This window comes from Mustela lutreola, chromosome 11 (assembly GCF_030435805.1).
Source record: "Mustela lutreola isolate mMusLut2 chromosome 11, mMusLut2.pri, whole genome shotgun sequence".
Lineage (NCBI taxonomy): Eukaryota > Metazoa > Chordata > Mammalia > Carnivora > Mustelidae > Mustela > Mustela lutreola.
This window is the reverse complement of record NC_081300.1, coordinates 95,455,992-95,463,973: the sequence shown is the minus strand read 5'-3', so window position 1 is coordinate 95,463,973 and position 7,982 is coordinate 95,455,992. Positions and strand designations below refer to the sequence as shown.

Genomic DNA, 7,982 nt, shown 5'->3' with positions numbered 1-7,982 from the left:
AAAGACAGGGGATTTTATACATGAAATTGTTAATATTTAGTACCTGGGCAGAGTGTGGGGCAGAGGAGAAGACGACTAGAAAAACAAAACAAAACAAACAAACAAACAAACAAAACAGGATATTTATGAATAGGAATTCCAAGTAATTTAACAAAGAAAATAATTATTAAAGAAACAGCATATCCAAGGAAGATAGATTATTGTAGATGCTTTTTCTAATGAATGACAAGATTTTGCTTCTAGGGGTTGGTTAAAGTAATTATGATACAGCCATTCAGTGAAATACACACAGATACACAATGAACATAGGTGTTTATTACTATGAAAAGTGTTTACAAAGCACACGTCTAAGAAGTTGTTATAGGAAAGTGTATCTATACTCATAACCATCTATACATGTCCCCATACCTACGTACGTATCAATGTGTAGCTCAGTGGTTATGCCCAGATCAGTCATGGTGGTTGTTTATAGTCTGTGGAGGAAGGATCCTGGGTGGGTTTGTCTTCTGTATTTTTTTTTCTCCTTGTTTTTTTCTCCTTTTAATTATGTGTATCTTCTCTTTTTTCCCCTAAATTGACTTTCAATAACTCTGTGATAAAGAATAAAATAAAACACATATCTGAGCTCGTTAAACATGTGTGTTCAGTTTGTAAAAATTCAGAGGTGCTTTTTGCATCTTTCCATGTATATGAATCTTCAATAAAAATACTACCTTTCAGGGCACCTAGTGGTTCAGTCAATTAAGCATCTGCCTTTGGCTCAGATCATGATCCCAGGCTGCCAGGATCGAGCCCCACATGGGCCTCAGGGAACCTGCTTCTCCCTCTCCGTCTCCCCTCCCCGCCCTCCTCTGCATGCATGCACTCCCCCTCTCTCTCAAATAAAATCTTAATAAAAAGTACAAATTCTACATCAATGGATTTCACATACAAATTCAAATTCCTAGCTTCATTTGAACAAAATCTGGCTAAATCAGGCGCACGTCCCCACAGGTAATGACTGCTGGAGCTGAGCAATCATCGTCCTTTTGGACAAAGAATGAGTGTAAAACTCCACAACCCCAAGCACCTCTTCTCTCTTTCATGACACCCTCCGGACATCCAGAAATTAATAACTTCTCCGAACCTTTTCATTTGTGAAATTCCTAAGGTTCTCCAGAAACTGTAGGACACGCCAAGAAAAAATGAGAAAATGGCACTGAGAATAAAGGGAATAAATCTCAACTCTACTATTTACTAGTATGTACTGCTTAGCTTCTCTGAGCCTCAGTTTCCTGAACTGTAAAATGGGTATAATAATAATAATACCCACCTTACAGGGTTGTCAAGTTACATGCATAGTATTAGACACAGAGTCACTCCCATCTCTATAGGTAGTAGAGACTCAAAGCTCTCCCCAGTATTCAGAAATGCGAAAAGAGGTTTCAAAGAGGTGAAGCAGTGCATTGACAGCAACTTGTAGGCCAAAGCTAACTCCCCTATTGCCCTTGTGGAGAAGGAAAGTCAGTCGTCTGACCTGAAGGGTGGATGATGTTTCAAAGCTTGGGGACTTTGGATGATGAGGACACAGGTTCAGTCTGGAAGGCATCAGTGTTTAATCTTGAGTAACCTCACTCCCGGCTTACGCAATGCTGGAGCCACTGACGTGATAATAGTGGTTTCACCTGAAAGGAAAAAGAAAACCCCTTTGATGTGCCCTGGGCCTCAAGCCAGAGCACTTGCTCGGCCTCCTGGCCATTGCTCTTCTCTGCCCACTCCCCAGTCACAAAGGCCTCCCACTCCCTAACCTCAAGCAACTAGAGCCCTCGAGCCACTCCTACGGGCTCAGGAAAGCCCATTAGAGATTCTTCCGGAAGTTTGCAAACGGATTTTTTTTTCACACCAGCATCACCTAAAATTAAATTCTACTAAAAATTAAACGTTAAAACTGCAAAAATTTAGGGGTGCCTGGGTGGCTCAGTTGGCTAAGCCGCTGCCTTCGGCTCAGGTTATGATCCTGGGGTCCTGGGATCGAGCCCCACATCGGGCTCTCTGCTCAGCAGGGAGCCTGCTTCCTCCTCTCTCTCTGCCTGCCTCTCTGCTTACTTGTGATCTCTGTCAAATAAATAAATAAAATCTTTTTTTAAAAAAAGTATCTGTAGCTATTTAACTCTGCTGCTGTACCATGAAAGCAGCCATACACAGTTTGTAAATGGACTGGTACCGCTGTGTGCCAATAAAACTTTATTACAAAAACAGGCAGTGAGGGGGAAAAAAAATAGACCGTGGGCCAGATTTGGACCAGGGACTGTAGATTGTCCACTCCTGCCCTGACAATCAATAAAACAAATCCAGCCTTGGTCTGTAGCATTTGCTGAATTCTGTGCTGTAAATACTCCCCATGGCCAATTTCGAGCTACCACTGTGAGGTCAGTCCCTGAAACTTGGGAGTTGAGAACAACACGTGCACCAACATGTCACACAGATATGATAGAAGCTGCCTCAAAAGCACAAGTAAAATGAAAAAGTGGCAAAATAACTAGGAGGTGGTGAAAGCTTACTACCTTTGTTTTTACCTTATTTATTTATTTTTTAAGCAGGCTCCATGTCCCATGTGGAGCTCAAACTCACGACCCTGGGATTGACATGTACTTTACTGACGGAGCCAGCCAAGGGCCCCCCTGGCTTGGCATTTTCTGACCAAAATAAATTATTTGGGCAAGTGTTTGAGTCCCCATTTCCTTATCTATAAAACATGAGCAATAATATTAAGTTGTGAGGATAACACGGGCGGAGGGCTCCATAGTGGCAAATCCAATGGGGAAGAGGTACAGGCAGGTGGCAGAAGGCCACCTTGGCCAGCCCCACCGGTGGTTCAAGACACGATTGCCGGTCAGTCTTCCCCACTGGAAATTCTCACGAGATTTCTTCTCCGTCGGTGCCCACAGTGCTTGGTCATGCCAGTGTCTTCCAGAACATTGAAGAGTGAAGAGGTAGACCAGACAGACTGGTGGGCAGCCGAGGAAGGTTTATGGAGTGATAGCAAAGTGATAGCACCAAAGCACCCATAGACAGAGGTCGGGGACCCGAGGGGCTTGCCACCGGGGATTTTATGTCTCAGGGGTTTTATGGGCTTGTTGACGGGGTGTTTTGATTTGAGCAACCCTTGGGCACCTCACCTGTCATCCAATCAGATTTTTGTCACCCATCTATCATGGGAAAGGGAGGAGGACTCCTTCCAGGTCGTATAAAACTGTCCTGGGGGGGGGGGGGTCCTCTTAGGGCAGGGCCCCTCGTCCTGCATGCCTGCTTTCCAACTCTCCGCCATCATCCCCCCTCTGAAGAGGTAACCCTAACTGCTATTAGGGGAAAAGGGCGACAACCGATGGCAGCCACCTCCTGCTGGTCAGGAGCCTTGGGTGGGGCGGCAGTCAGGGGTCCTGTCCTCCCAAACTATCAAGGGGTCCTCGGTAGGTGTTTGGTTTTGACCTTCAAGTGAGGCTCCATCTGAAATACCATTTGGAGTTTGACCTTTATTCTGGAAAATACACAGCGGGTTACTTAGGAGGCAAGGCCCAGAGCACAGTGCAAGACCCAGGACAGCCCGGAGTCCTGTGAGATGTAAAACATATTTCAGTGAACTCCCCCCACACCGGGAGGAGAGGGCGGGCGAAAGGAATGCAATAGGGTTGACGACTTGAAGGGAGAGAGGGGAAGTAACATTTATCTGTGTCTTGTTGCTTCCAGACTAGTTGGAGGTCCTCTCTGGGTTTACAGAGGGATTCGGGTTCCTTGCTGTTGGGCCCTGCTGGGGACCAGGGTTTGACGCTGGAATGGTGCATCCAGGCTTTACTCTGACTGCTGCTGGAGTGGCTAAAGTCGCTGTATGCAGGCCTTCCCAGCCTGGCTCGAACAAGCACTTGGTCCCCCCCAGGGTGAAAGGGGACAGGCTGGTTATTTTGGGGCTGGGAGTTAGGAAGCTCAACCAAGAGGGCTAGTGATTCCGTTATCGTTCTGAAGGGACCGGGGGAGCCCAAACCAAGGGATTACCAGTGTCTTTACCACTGCCGAGGCTTTTCCGGTTTTACAGGGAAAGGCCTCAGTCCGGGGCATGGAGGGACCATCTACCCACACCAGGAGGTACCGTAGCCATGCATTTTTAGACAGGGGTGACGTTCATTTGCTGATCTTCCCCGGGGGAAAGTTCCCACTTGCTGTGTGCCTCCGGGGAATTGTGAAGGGGGGGTGGGTGGGTTCTCCTTTGGGCAGACTCCACACGTCTTTAACATGTTTTTAATAGTCCTATCTAAATTTCTCCCTGTAAAGAGTTTGGGGGCCATTTGTAGGGTTTTATCTTTGACCTAAACAGTAGGTTTGGTGTAGGGTTTTAGGATCTTTCATGGGTTAGCAGCTCTGCCTGTTGACTGCGAGGGTATAACCCTGTTCTGTGGCCAGTTGTGTTTTCTCAACTGAACAGCGGGGTCTTTCCTGGGTTACGGGGCCACCCCTAATGGGGGGGAGGGGAGGCGGCGACCAGAGGGGTCTCTGACCTGACAGCCTATTTTGCTACAGCCTCAGCCAATCTATAACCGTCCATTCCTTTTTTGTGCCCTTTTTAGTGTACACCTGCTACTTCTGGGGTTTGTGTACGGCTTATAGAACCATGTGAATTCCTGATGATACTTTAGGAGAACCTGAAGCAGTCAGAACACGTCTCTCTCCACACTGTACTATGGCACAATGGACGAACAGGACGGCGTACCCGGAGTCAGCACTGACTGTTTCGCCCTTCCTGCCCTCCACAGCTGCGGCGAGGGCCGTCAGCTCAGCCCGCTGGGTGCCTGGCCCAGGTGGGAGAGGGTTACTCTCTCTTGTTTCATAGAAACCTCCAGCCTCTCGGGTGTCCTGTTCAACAAATGAGCTCCCATAGAAAATAAAGTCTATTCCGGATTTTCTGCTGGGGTTTCTTTCTTTTTCTTTTTTTAAAGATTTATTTATTTATTTGACAGAGATTACAAGTAGGCGGGGGGCAGGGGGGAAGGCTCCCTGCCGAGCAGAGAGCCAGATACAAGGCTTGATCCTAGGACCCTGAGATCATGACCTGAGCCAAAGGCAGAGGCTTAACCCACTGAGACACCCAGGTGACCCGCCTCTTGAGATTTCTAAAAGCTTTTTCTGACTCTGGATCCCATATACAGGCCTCCTGGGTGTCTTTGATCAGCCAACAGAGCATGCTTGCTATTTCTCCATGTCCCAGTATCCACGAGTGTCCTGTTATACCCAAAAAACCCTCTCCGGCCAGAGAAAGTTGTGGAGCCCGTAAGGTGTATGGGAATAGGCACTATTAAGGCCCAGCCCACTTCAGCCTGAGTTGTCCAGACCTGGGAATTAAGAGAAATGTGTGGCTCCCAAGCATTAAGAGTGAGAGGAAATTAGATCTCCCTAGGTGCATCCCAGAAGGCGAGAAAAAAATTTGGCTTACGGGTCACCCAGTGACGGCCTTAATGACAACACTGCAGTTAAAAAGTTAGCCTGGAGCAGAGAGCAGAATGGAAAAGGTGGTATCAAGAAGGAAATCAACTGGTTTTCCTTCTGTTTCCAGAATTACCGGAGGTGCTGGGTTCCCTAGGGTTAGCTGTTGCTCCTGGGCCCCAGCAAATCCAGTCGGAGCACTGGCCATCTGAGCCCTCGCAGACTGAGGTCCCCGAGGGCATTCAGATTTCCAGTGTCTCCCTCCATACAGGCAACAAGGGTTACAGGGCCTGGTTTTTGCCATGGGAGGCATTCTCACATCAGTGTCCCAGGCAGCTACAGAAATGGCATCTGTGCCAGAGTCTTGGGAGGTCACAACCAAAGCCTCAGACTTCCTGAAGCTTCTCTTCCTCACTCTCTCCTCTTGGTCCCAACTGTGAGAGACCCACTAGCAGTTCGTTAGAGCTCTTCTAGAGTCCCCTCAGGGCCAGCAGTCAACTTTTGCAGTTTTTTACCAAATAAGAATGATCTTGGCCTCAGGGACAACCAGGCAGGGGAGACAGAGGTGTATTTAATGAGATTCTCTCACGCTTAAGAAAAATTGTTGGGGGGCGCCTGGGTGTCTCAGTGGGTTAAAGCCTCTGCCTTTAGCTCTGGTCATGATCTCAGGGTCCTGGGATCGAGTCCCGCATTGGGCTCTCTGCTTGGCGGGGAGCCTGCTTCCCCCTCTCTCGCTCTGCCTGCCTCTCTGCCTACTTGTGATCTCTGTCAAATAAATAAATAAAATCTTTTTAAAAAATAATTGTTGGGTTTTCTTCCTGAGTTTGGGTTCACAGTTTTATTTTTCAGCAGACCCAGACATCCTCTACCAGAGACTTCGAAAACTATCTTAACAATTGCCCTTGAAAACTTTGAGACACACAAGATTACCATTTTTTATCGACAGACCCAAACAGCCTTTGAAAGCATAAATTGATATCCGGTTATCAATGCTTTAGCACTTTGGAAAAGACCTAGATGTAATCCCATTAATCATTCAAACAAAACTTCCTTAACATTATTACCCATGAAAGCTTTTGAGACAGACAAGATGAACCACCATTTTAAGGCCAGCTTTTTTGACCTTCAGCAAACCAAGACAGGATCACTGCCAGCTCTAAACCTTCTGAGTGCAGGTGAGTAGATGCCATGGGGTTTTTTTTCCCACCAAAGTGGAAAGAGGCAGTCCATGTCAGGCCAGAGAAGACAGGGAATTTCCCTGAAACAAAGGGAGTTTTGGCAGCTGCTTGGGAATATTCCTTACGGTCTGTCCTGAGGGAGACTAACCACATTTGGCTCCAACTGTACCCATTAAGCCAGGAAATGAATGAGGGAGAAATCCCCATAGACCCTTCAGTCCCTCTAGGATACAAGCTTGGAAGTGACGGTGATACCAATTTCCAAGGAGATCCTTAGGATCCTAACCGGGCTCTTAAGGAAGCAGAGCTGGACTCGCGCTGGAAACTGAAGGCACCCATGGGCTCACCCATCCCTTGACACCCATATCTTTCAACAGTGGCCAGAATCCCACATTTTCCTGCTTCAGAGAGGATCTGATTTAACAGAAGGATTGTGCTCAAGTTTGGAAAACTTTGAGGTTCCCCCTTCAACTCAGGTCTTGTAGCAGCCCCTCCCCTTGATCCCCCTTGGAGCACTCCCTGTTCTTAGAGATGGTGAAACCCTAGAGCACCAGCAGGGGTCCCCAGATACAGCGGGACAGGTACGGGGACCTGATCTTATGCTAGGAAGGAAAGAGGCAGGAGTGGAGATTTCCCCTGCAGACTCCATTTGCCTATCAAGTTTGTTTGTTTGTTTGTTTGTTTTCCTAGGATTTTATTTATTTATTTGACAGAGAGAGAGAGATCACAAGTAGGCAGGCAGAGAAATATGGGGAAGCAGGCTCCCGGTTGAGTGGAGAGCCCAATGCAGGGCTCCATCCCAGGATCTTAAGATCATGACCTGAGCTGAAGGCAGAGCCTTAACCCACTGAGCCCCCCAGGTGCCCAGCCTACCAAGCTTTGATGAGGATGTGGTATTCCTTTGTTCCTCCCAGAGTCGGGGCAGGGAGGTTTCCAGAAGAAAGCCACCAGGAGGCTGGGATTGATCCTCCAAAGCTGAGATCAGAACAAAAGAAAATGAGCCACCTTTTTCCCAGTTAAAACCAGGAAGGCAAAGTCCTTCAGGTGGCCGAGTCTTGTCCTCTAACTTACACTGCGGCCTTGCCCCAGAACAAAAGAAAACGAGTTGCCTTTGTCCAGTTAAAACCAGGAAGGCATCCAAGTAAACAAGATGGGGCGATTTATGGGGCTGATACTGTTTCTATAGCCTATAATGCCAGGATGGGGCTCTATAGGAGTAAAGGTCTTGGTCGGGGAATTACCCATCTACAAGAGGAGAGGAAAAGGTGTCCCTTACCTCATTTTCTTATAGTTGATCAGGGAGACTTGGGAAGAGAGGAAAAGGCACCCCCCCCACCTCAGTTCCTCCTCATT

General features: G+C 47.6%; 1 long non-coding RNA gene across 1 annotated transcript in view; it reads right to left on the bottom strand.

The window, feature by feature from the left end:
• Positions 1–295: 295 nt before the first annotated feature.
• Positions 296–7,982, bottom strand: part of LOC131811296 (uncharacterized) — a 43,288-nt gene continuing 35,601 nt past the window's right edge. The window contains exons 4-5 of the long non-coding RNA XR_009345871.1: positions 1,517–1,664; positions 296–590 (exon numbers count right to left, since the gene is read on the bottom strand). This is a non-coding gene — a long non-coding RNA (uncharacterized LOC131811296). The remainder of the gene's footprint in view (positions 591–1,516; positions 1,665–7,982) is intronic.